Below are 11,703 nucleotides of genomic sequence, written 5' to 3'. Positions count from 1 at the left end.
TTTTGTGTTTATGTCATCATTCTTATTTTTACAAATTCCTCCTCCTATCCTTCCCTCTCCTCCCTCCAGGAGAGCTGTCCCTTTTAACAGGTTGTTGTTTTTTAAGAAAAAAGAAAAAGAGGAAGAAGAAATGAGCAAAATGAGCAAAACAAATCAATATATTGAAAAAAATCTGACATTTACATAGCCTTCCACTCCCACAGACCTCTGACCTTGGCAAAAGAATGAGAGGGGAGGTATCTTCTCATATGCCTTCTTAGGGACCATGCGTTTTCTTTATAATTTTGCAGCATTCATTTAAAAAAATAATCTTTATTGATATCTTTTTTACATCTCCAAAATTTCTCTCAATATCCTCTCCCCTCCCTTCTTCCAGAGAACTATTCCATTTAATCATTTTTAAATTAAATTAAATTTTTAAAGCTATGCAATGCCGCAGTTAGAGCACTAGACTTGGAATCCAGAAGACCTGAATTCAAATCCAGCTTCCAACATATACTGGTTGTGTGACCCTTGACAAGTCACTTGATCTCTTTCTCCCTCAGGTCTTACGACTGTAAAATGAAAATAATTGCACCTGCCTCCCAGCGTTGTAAGGATCAATAATATTTGTAAAGCACTTTGCAAACTGGGGAGAGTTATATAAGTGATAGCTATTATTATTATTAAAGAAAACAAAGAGAATAAAATAAAATTAAAAAACTTGGTCAGCACATCCAAAAAGTCAGTATGTGCTGTGGTCTCCATGTTGGACCTCCCGCCTCCGCAAAGATGTGTCTTCTAGCAGCTGTTCTTTCAGGCCACGGTTGTTCTTTGTAATTGTGTAGCATTCGCTTTGGATTGTTTGGTAATTGTTCTCTCACTTTATATTGTCATAGTTATTATGTAACAAGTTTTCTTGGCCCTACTTACTTCTGTCTGAATCAGTTCATGTCAGTCTTCACGTTTCTCTCCATTCATCGTATTTGTCTTATAACATTGTAACATTCCACTGCATTCATACACCACAATTTGTTTAGCCATTACCTAATCAGTGGGTACTGATTTTGTTTCCAACTCTTTTCTACCACAAAAAGTGCTACTATAAACATTTATTAATATATGAGTACTTTCTTCTCATCATTATACTGCTTGGAGTATAAGCCTCATAATGGAACTCCTGGGTTAAAGGGTGTGGACATTTTAGTTACTTTGCATAATTCCAAATTCCTTTCCAAAATGGTTATACTGATTTACAGCTCCACCAACAATGTACTAGTGTGCCTGTCTCTTTCCACAACCCTTCTAGCCTTATTGTTCCCATCTTTTGCTATCTTTTTTAATGTTAGAGGTTGAAGCTCAGTATTTCTGTGGATCAAGGGTCTAAGGGATGGGTCACGGGTCACTTGCTCACTCAGGCCAGACTGGACACCTAGTTCCCCATGTTCAGTTGTCCTACTTCACCCAGTGGGTCCACCCATGGTTTACTATGTAGACTTTGTGTACCAAAGAAGAGAGGCTGTCCAAATAATGAGCTTTCCTTATCCTCAGTCCAGATGTCAGCATCACAAAGAGCAGCAGAGAAAAAGATTCTTTTCTGATTGTCCCGTATTTCAGAGCCACTGTACACAGGCCCAAATTGCCCAGGATAGAACCCATCACCTTGCTGCCAAGGGAAGAGCACTCAGATCTTCCCTAGCATCTCTGATCTCTAACTGCACCATTTCTAGCTAGGCCTTTGCCCCTTAAGTAAGAAATGCTGGGAAAAGTCAGTGGTTTTAATAGGCCTCCACTGCTTGGCCAGGAGGGCTCCCCCTGCTCTGCTTGCCCTGTTACTCCATCTATGGCCCTCATGGTGCACTCAGCACATGCGGCCTGTGTTTTCAGGGAGCCTGTCTCACTCTTTGAGGTCAGGGACCAGAGCCCTTGTACCATCTTGCACACCTCCTCCCTCACCCAGGCATCTCTCACAATGCCTTACACAGAGCAGGGACTCAAGAAACATTGGTTGGATTCATAATATCTTTCCCTGTAACTGAAGCACAGCTTGACAAGTTGATGGGTTTGTCTGTTTCTCATTTGTTTGGAGACACATACCATGGATGATATTGTATAATCATGCAGTTTTCCGAAATGATCTAAAGCTTGTTTGCATTAGCTCTCAGCACAGCATGCCCAGACCACACTCCTTCCGAATTATTAATCCTGAAAGTAAAAAAATCCAGGGTTCCATCGGCAGTCCCTGGACTCCAGGGCTAGGACCACTCTGCTCTGCCGGTCACTGGAGCCTGTGCTGGGACACTGGAGACCAGGGGCTTAGACCCTGTGTGCAGAGGAGCTGCAGGAACATGGCTGTGCCTCTTCAGAAGCAGCCCAGGAGAAAGTGGAGCTGTACATGAGGCCTGCCGATGCTGAGCCACAGTCAGCAATCACCTGCCTGATCCAATATTAGTTCAGCAAGGAGGGCACATCCACTCATTTATTCTCTCCTTGTAGCTTTCTAATTAGGAATTGATGAGCAGAGAACACTGTAGGTTTGCTTTTCTCGGTTACTTTTCTTGGAAAGACATTAAGGTGTAGAAAGTCTGGGCAGTGCTGCAAGTTCTACCCCTGCCCCTCACCCCACCCCCACCCCCAGGCAACTTCTGTCAGTGTAATGTGATCATCAAGTCTGTCTTTGCTGATCAACAGAAACCAGCGTGAAACTTCGGGTTTTCTCAGGCAGCTCTGAGCCTTCGTCATCCAGAAATAAGGTCAGGTCCCCCCAGCCTCAGGCTTCTTGAAGAAGCGTGTCAGCAGTCACCTGGCTTGGCTGGGGGCCACGTGTCTCTGACCACAGAGCTTTGTTCTGTCCTGAGCTTGATCTTGTCATCGAGAATCACCCAAATCATCGTAGTGTTGCACTTTTCCTAGGAATATCCCTCGAACACACACACGAAGGGCTATAAGACCATCGATTTTCTCTGCATTGCCCCCAGTACAGAACCAGGAGCAACAGTTGGGTTTACAGAAATAAATGTAGGCTCTGTGGAAGGAAAAGCTGTCCTGAAGGGGGAGGCTGGATGGCGCCTCATCACTGAGGATGTGGAGGGGTTTGGGAGCAGGGAAGGTTGGACCATGTGGCCCCTTGCAGTCCCACTGACGTTCCACAGTGGCTCTGGTAGTTGTAGTCTTCGGCTAGACAAGTATCACTAGTCCCATTTGACGGATGAGAAAATGAAGGCTCAGTGAGGGATGGCTCTGTTCTTTAGGCCTGCTCCATAGTATATTTAGTTAGTTTGAGCTGACTGATGACAAGCTGAAACTTCTTTGTCCAGCATTCAAGGTTATCCACAACCTGGTGTCTCGCTGCCTTTGCAGCCATGTCTGATCTCTCCTGACTCACTTTGCTCTGGCCAGAACAGCCTGCTTGCTCACTCTGTACCTCATACCATCCACCTCTGTGGATGTCTGTAAACCTCTACACCTTTTCCTCACCCCTACCCCAGACTTGCAGTTCCCTCCCCCTTCTCAACTTTGTGAAATATGGCTCACTGTCACCTGGGCTCCTTCTGCTCTCACACATTTGCTAATGAAGTCACAGGTCCAGGGGGAGAAAAGCTTTGGATGCCACACATGCCTTAGTAGATGGTCAGCTCTATGAGGACAAGGCCCACCTCTTAATTATCTCTCTGTCGCTTCCATTATCTGGAATATAGTGTGTGTCTAATAAATAGGTGCTTCATGGTCACAGAAGAATCACAGACTGTAACAACATGAAAAAATGCTGCAGAACTTTTGAAGTGAATTTTTTTTTTTACCCCAATGGTAAGATTTGGTATTGATCTCTCTTAGATTTCACTTTATTAAATTGGCACAGTGGACAGAGTGCCAGGCTTGAAGTCAGAAAGCCTGAGTACCAATCTAACCTCAGATACTTCCTAGCTGTGTGACCCAGGGCAAGTCATTTAACCTGTCTGCTTCAGCTTCCCAGTTTGCAAAATGGGAATAATAATAGCTTCCATCTCCCAGGATTGTTGTGAGGATGAAATGAGAAAATATTTGTACAGTACTTAGAACACTGTATAAATGCTAGCTAATTTTTTTTTTTTGGATCCTGTCTCATCTAAACTGTCAGCTGTCCCTCCTACCTTTATGTCTTCAGTATATTGGATAAGCATATACCATCTGTGTCTTCATCAAAGATTTCAGAGGCTTCAGGGAAAGAATAGCTAGTAGGAGCAAAAGGGATGGGAAACTCAAGAATGAAATTCTTGAAGACCCAAATAGGAAAAATTCCAGTGAGGAAAAGGTATAGCTGTCTAAAGAAACCACTGTGAGTGTACAGGAAATTCAGTGAGCAACTTAGATAGAAACAGTGCACATGTTTATGTTACAAGTGGAGACAGACTTAGAGCATAAGCACAAAAAAGCATGAGAGGTCCTTCAAGAATTGCATCAGAACAAAAAAGAATACGACCAGAAGCCCTGAAGCCCAGAATGAGCGAATATTGGTGACAGGTACTAAAAGGTAATTAAGAGTTTGGTTCTTTGTAAGTTGGGAGCAAAGTGAGGATTAGACCACTACTTCATGGATGGAAGGATGATAATGGACAACAGAAGGCAAAAATACTTAACTTTTATTTTGCTTCCACTTTCTCTTTTCTCTAACAAGGAAAATTGCTTTGGACAGGAAAAGACAACCCCCTCTCCTCTTTACCCTGCCCCCAACACGTTAAAAGGGATCCCAAACAAATTAAAAAATAGAGAGAACCTAGTTGTCATAAATAAGTCCAAATCACCTTATTGCAATACATTCAGAACTGCTGCCTGTCAGTGTATATGAGAGATTCTGGAAAAAGGAAGAGATATTATCCGTCTAGAGAAATGCAAATGTCCCTATTTTCAAAAACTGAAGAACAGAATCTGTACTCTCTGCCCTTGACTTTGATTCCTGGTCCTATTCTAGAATATATTATTAAAAGGGTAATTTATGAAGATTTAGAAAGGGAAGCAGTGATTATAAGGAGCCAGCAGGGCTTCAACAAGAACAGGTGCCACACTCATCTCGTTTTTTCTGTTTTGGAGTTATGAAACTAGTAGATCAGGGCAATGCCACAGACAAATTGTGCCAATTCAGCAGTGCATTTGACAGCCTCCTGTGCTCTCCTCATGAACGGGATGAAGAAATCCGGACAAGCAGTTCATATTGATTGAATGACTGGACCCAAGGGAAAAATAGAAGTGGCTGTATACAACTTTAGAGGGAATTCTTAGGATGTTGCCTCAGCTCTCTGTTCTTGGCCTGTGCTATTCAGTGTGCTTAGATGTTGTTCCTCTTTTCCTCTCACAAATTCCAAGATGGCCAGTGACCAGAAGTACCTCTGTTGTTACATGTTTCCAGCAATCTTGTGTGCTTTTAGCATGTGCACGAGGCACACCTTGTTGATGGAGAACTTTTTAGGTAGAATTTTGCTCTAATTCAGGCCATAGAGCATCCACAGAATTATTTTTAAAAAGATGTCCCTTTGTTTTCAGAAAAAGTTTAAGGTCATTAAATGCGCCATGAAATTTCTCAAGTGCAATTCTGTCTCACCCTTTCCTTCTGCCACTAATTCATTTCTGTCTTCAGGGTGGACTGCCTGTTCTGTCTGCCATGAGCTCTGCACAATGCATTCTTCATTCACTTGATGGTTTGAGGGTTTTTTTGCCCAGCTTTTCTGAGTGAATAAAGATCTCACTTAGAAAACTCAGGGACAGTGTCATCTACAAACAGAAATACCTGGAGGGACCTCTTCTTAGGCTACACCAATTGAAGTATAGTGTTTATAGCAAAGTCAGTGTTCATGCCATTACATTCTATACCAAGGCAGTAATACTCAGAGAATTGGGTTTCATTTCATTTTGTTTGGTCTTTAATTCTGGGCATCACAAATTAAAAGAGTTTTTGATGAGCTCAACCATATCCAAAAGAGATTAACTAGAGTAGAAGGGGATCAAAAGAACATCAGCTGAGAAACAGTTGAAGCAACAGGGGAATGTTTAATGTGTAGAAGAGAATTCTTGGGGTAGAACACGAGAGGTCTCTTCAGTATGAATTTCTACCCCACAGGGTTTCTGTGAAGATCAGATGAGATCATCAGAAGTTTAAAACATATTGTAACCATACAACATAATATCAGTGTTAGTTGTTATTAATTGAAAGACTGGACTTGTTCTGTGTAGTTTCTACTGGATGGAGACCAGTTTCAGGTTTTGGTGCAATACTGGCATGGTGGCCTCCTGGAAGGTAGGGTCCCCATCACCGGACAGGTTCAAGCAGAGTCTGGAGTAGCTTTTGTCAGGGTTAGAGAGAGAGCAGGGAGGCATGAGACAGAATTCCTGTATCAGGTTGAAAGTTGGACTACGTGGAGGGCTTTTCAATTCTGGAGTTCTGTGATTCTAAGTTGTCCTGTTCACAAGTAAAGCAGCACAAAGGCTCCCTCTCCTCTCTCTCTCATACACTTGAATTCATCTTCCCACCTCTTTTTCCATTCCCTTGGCCTAGGTTCTTCCTCTGGTCCACACTCGCTAAAGGAAAGTTTTCTTGTCCTTATGGTATGTGACTGTAATAATCAGGCTATATAAAGGCGTGAAGCACTGTGGTGCCTGAGCAAGTTGAGTGGGGGCTTTTAGAATCTATTTCTCTTTTTAAAGGAGCTTTTTATTAACAGAAGAACTGGTAGTCAGAAACTAGAGATAAATGAAAATCAAATGATAGGTACCTTCAGGGGGTGTCTTTTTCTCTTTCCCTGTCTCCTTACAGAACACTTTCCTCTATTCCTCTCCAGAGGCAGCAAATTACCTTTTTGGACCATTATTCTAGCCACTCAAGAGCCTTTGGAGGTGGAGGCCTCCATTTGGTTTCTCTCTGTTCATACCTGGAGAAAAAGGACCTGGCCTCTTCTTGCTGGCTATTTGTAGTAATGCACTCTGAATTTATCAAGCTCTTAGTTCATCTTAGGTCCATTAAGGTTACGGTTTTAAAGCAGATGGCAGCCTGACCCAGGTTTGGACAACACACTCTGCCTTGGAGTTCCCAAGCAAAGGTGCCAGCTAGGAGCTTGTTATGGGGACATGTGGGAGCGTGGCAGCGTGACAGCCACTGGGCTCAATGATGCTTCACTGGCGCCGACACTGATTTTGTAGCAAATCATTTTAATGCATTTGCACCAGAAGTTATAAAATGGAAAAATAACTGGATTTGGTTTCAAAGGGCTCAGCTTCCAGTGTTGTCCTTACTATTTATTGTTTATTAAGATCTTGGTGAAATCCCTCCGCCTCTCTGGGCCACAGTTTCCTCCTCTGTCAAATGAGAAGATTGGACAATATGGCCATGAAGGTCCTAAGGCCTTAAAGACAAAGCTGTGAGTGGCTGGGAGATGAGGGTTTTTCTTCTCTGAAGCCTGAACAAAGGAGAAGAAAAGGAGGGAAATGAAGATGGAAAGAGGCCGTGTTTATAAACAGGCTGTCTTGAAACACAAGACCATTCTGGGTAATTGGAAGGGCCTGTGCCCAGAATGTCCTGCTTGAGGGAGTGCCCAACTCACCACTCGACTGGGAAAAGATGGGAAACTGCTTTTATGCCTGAGGCAAAGTGAATCAGAATTCCTCAGTCTTGGCATCTTGGCACTCTTTGCCCAAGATCTTAGGGTGGCCCAGCTCATCTGCTGTGGACATCCATTGCTGATTCTCTGTTCTCTGACTGGCACGGAATTCTTGCTAACAAAACAGATCATCTCTAAGCTTAAGAGCATTTTCTCCCTTTGTAAATGTATTTAAATAATGAAATAGAAACATATGTTCTTTCCCCAAATACCACGTTAATTTGAAAAAGGCCCTTTTCATTAGCTGATACATACACCAGGGCTACAGATTACAAAGGCAGAAAATTAAATTGTAAACTATACGAGGATGCCTAGGAGAAAACCTGAAAGGGCCGTAACCAGAGATACCCACCCTTCTGCTTACCCTGTTTGTAATCTAACGTTCACAGGGAATGCTGTCGAGAAAGAGAGCCCGAGACAGTTTCATAATCTGTGACCACAAAAGGGGATGAGTCAGATCTCGATCTCTTATAAATTTCACTCATAACTCCCTCCTTTGCTCACTTTCTCAGAGTTTAACTGAGTTTGGTACAAGGACTGATGAGTTGAAGGAGTCCCTAGTTCTCTTCCTGCCCCCACCCCCTGCATTTTTCAAATAGCTCCTCTTTCTCTTACTCTCTCCCTCAGTCTCTTTCTCTCAAAAGTTCAAAGAGCATTTGGATCACTTATCCTTCGTTAAGGGCTGTTAGTTATGAAAATCAATTTACCTTCATTAAGCTAATCCAAAGCCTTGGTTACAAATATTCAGGATCCCATCTCCCTTTCTACCTACTTTGAACACAATAGGGTGGCCCAGGGAACTTACTTGGTGGGTGGGTGGCCCTCTTGGGATGGACAAGGGAGAGGGCAAAGAGTACATTGGGCCTCCAGGGTCTCATACTCAAAAGAAGCCACTGACAGATGAGTGATATCCCAGCATTCACAGAAGCAGATGGTACCAAGTGTTGATCATCAGTGACTCAGGAAAGAAGGATAATTCAGGGAACCGGGAACCCACAATAACTCATCTTCATGAGGCATGGTGGATGGAAGACCAGGCCAACCTGGAATCAGGAAAACCTGCCTGCAAATTTTGCCTCAACCCCTTGCTAGGAGGTGACCCTGGACAGGTCCTTTAACCCCTGGAACCCTCAGCTTCTTCAGCTGTTAAATTAATAGCACCTGCCTCATGGAGTTGTTGGGAGACCCAAAAGAGAGCATGGAGGTCACAAGCCTTGCCAGCCTGGAACACTTGTGGTCACTGAAGTTTGGGGTTTATCTTAACTGATCCATGAAGCACATCTCCATGCTACTTGTTCCAGTGTTCTATCCACCTTGCCATATGTCTCCTTGCCACCCTTTGTGGCACTGTATTCACCATGCCACATGTCTCTACCTGTTTCAGCTCTCTGTCCACCATGCTACACATCTCTGTGCCACTCATTCCAGCAGTCTATCCTCCATGCCACTCTGCTTTCACACTTGAGGTGCTCTCCTGGGGATGAGAGATTAGATTGATTCTGCTTGATTCTGAAGGGCAAGACTGTAATGATAATGGTTGACAGTTAGTAGATGGAGGTCTAATAGAAAGACCAAACTTCCTAACAATTCCAGCTCTCCAAAAGAGCAGGAGGTTATGGGCTCCATTTCTCTGGGGGGCTTCATGCAAAAACCAGATCACCACTAGTGGAGGTCCTAGTAGGGAATCCTAGGTGAATGTGGCTTGGTCTAGATGATAGCTGAGGTTTCTCACAACTTTTAGATTCTGAGATTTTGTCTTTGTCAGTTGCTTATGCTAAAATAAAATAGAGTAGCAGCTGACTAGCATTCTGGTGATGTGGATCAATCATTTCTGGACCCATGCTGCTGGCATACAGGAAGAATTTAAGCAATGTCTGTCAATCGGTTGGCCCAGCCAGGACTTTTACTGTATTGGAAGAATCTTTGGGAATCATAAGACCCCTGACTATTTGTAAAGCACTTCCTTCACATGTGTTATCTCATTTCTAGAGAACAAGCATTTAACTGCCTACTGTATACAAGGCACTATACTTGGTACTGAAGACCCAAGGACAAGAGAAAAAGTAACCCTGCCCTTGAGAAACACACCTTCTCCTGGAAGGCATACAGTAGGCAACCAGAGAAAGACAGAGGAGATCATATGCGAATGGAGACCAGCAGGAGAAGGAAGGAGAGGGCACCCACACCCTGAACCACCAAGGAAACCAAGAATTCCAAAGTGAAGAGAGAATGAATGCCAATCAGAGGTCTACAGGTGGAGGTGGATGCTGCCGAGTTCAGGGGAAAGTGAATTGGCCAGGTTGGCTGAAAGGTAGAATGTGTGAAGGGGTATCCTGTGAACTAAGCCTACAAGGAAGAGCTTTTAGGGCAAGGCTGAGGTGTTTTTATTTTTTCATGGAGACAGGAGGAAACCAGGAGGGTGACAGGATTGGACCTGGGGAAGATGATTTTGGCAGCTGTGTAGATTGGAGAGGGCAAAGAACAGAAGCCTGGAATACCACTGAGAAGGCAGGATGTGATGAGGGTCTCAGACAATGCTGGCCCCATGAGTGGAGAAAAGGGGCCAGGCATGAACTAGGCTGTCCTGGAGGTAGGGATCAAACAGGACTCCGACGTCTCAAGACTGGGTGACCAGATAGATGGCATTTTCTGCAGTAGGAACAGGGATGTTCAAAGAAGGGTGGAATTTAGATAGGAACATTCTGAGCTCTTTTTTTAATATGATGAGTTTGAGATGTCTGTCAGATATCCATTGTGAGGTAGGCTGGACAACTGCTTTTACCCTGATTTTACAGATTAGAAAACTGAGGCAAACACAAAGCCTTCCCATTTGACCAGTCAATCTGTCTGCCTTTATTAAGCTCCCACTCTGTGCTAGACTCCATGCTGAGTGAGCAGAGCACATATCATATACACACACATATGGAGAAATAGATACATATACATAAGGAAATACATATAGATCATACTTTCATCCACAATCCACACGTGTGCATCCTTGAACAGGGCTCCATCCTAGATTGATACTTGGAGTTGGAGCCCTGGAGGGCATCAGATCAGCTTGGATTGAGAGGGCACCATGGTACCCATGTGTGTGGGGCCTGGTGGGTGTTGTGATAGTGAGGGCCCAGTTGGCTCACACTTACTGTTATTGATATGGTTGGGAAATGAGTGTGCAAAGTAGGCAAGGCAAAGGGGCACCAGATGATTTGGAAAGAACAGGGCCCAACTCATAGACCTGCTTATCTCCAAAAATATGAACGTGCAGACCAACTCACTCGGTTCCCACCCATGTGTGGCTAATGGAGCCTTAACATTAAATGGCTATTATTAAAACATTTGTGTAATACTTGGTATTTCCAAATCCCTTGACAATTGTTTATTAGCTAATTAATCCCCACAGCTTCCCTGGGAAGCAAGTTAGTATTATTATCCACATTTTAGAGATTAGGCACAAGTCGGCTAAGTGGCCTGCCTAGGGGCACACTGTGAGTCAGGAGCCAGGCACCAAACCTTCCCCTCCAGTTCTGAGCTCAGACCAGACTGCGTCCTCTTTGGTGGAGGAATGAGAGAAGGGGAAAGGCTACTTATGCAATGATGCTCTGGTCTACCAGACCAGAAGCATGGTGGGCTGGAGAGAGGGGATGCGGAGGCTTAGGGAAAGTAGGAAGGTGGAGGTGTGTGCCCCAGGGAGGCCATGGTAGAGGGCCCCTGTCTGAGTGACCTCACCTCTCTGGATCTGTTTGCTTATGTGGAATGAGAGCATGGGACTACCTGACTTCTGAGGTCCTCCCCAGCTCCAGCTCTTGGAACCTCTAAGTATATCTGAAGGCCCAGGACCCCAGAGCTAGAGGTCACTAGCCTTGGATTCAAATAAGTGCCACCTACTACAGGAAGCCATCCTGGTGTCCTCTCATGCTCTCCCACCCATCCACCAGCTGTTAATGCCCTCCTCCCAACCCCCAGAAATGACTTGGCATGTGCATGATATAGATTTAGAATTTCTCTATGTCCATGTTACTCTCACTCCAGCAGAGTGTATGCCCCTTAAGAGGAGATGGTACTGATTTGTTTTGGTTTGTATAACCTTATTGCCTAG

The 11,703-nt window shown here is 44.0% G+C and overlaps 1 protein-coding gene across 2 annotated transcripts in view; it reads left to right on the top strand.

Annotated features, from left to right (window-relative positions):
• Positions 1 to 11,703, top strand: part of EXOC6B (exocyst complex component 6B) — a 607,915-nt gene that overhangs the window by 545,461 nt on the left and 50,751 nt on the right. The gene's annotated exons all lie outside the window — the stretch shown is intronic.

Source organism: Notamacropus eugenii, chromosome 1 (genome assembly GCF_028372415.1).
Source record: "Notamacropus eugenii isolate mMacEug1 chromosome 1, mMacEug1.pri_v2, whole genome shotgun sequence".
NCBI classification, from domain to species: Eukaryota; Metazoa; Chordata; class Mammalia; order Diprotodontia; family Macropodidae; genus Notamacropus; species Notamacropus eugenii.
This window is presented reverse-complemented; position numbering and strand designations above follow the sequence as displayed.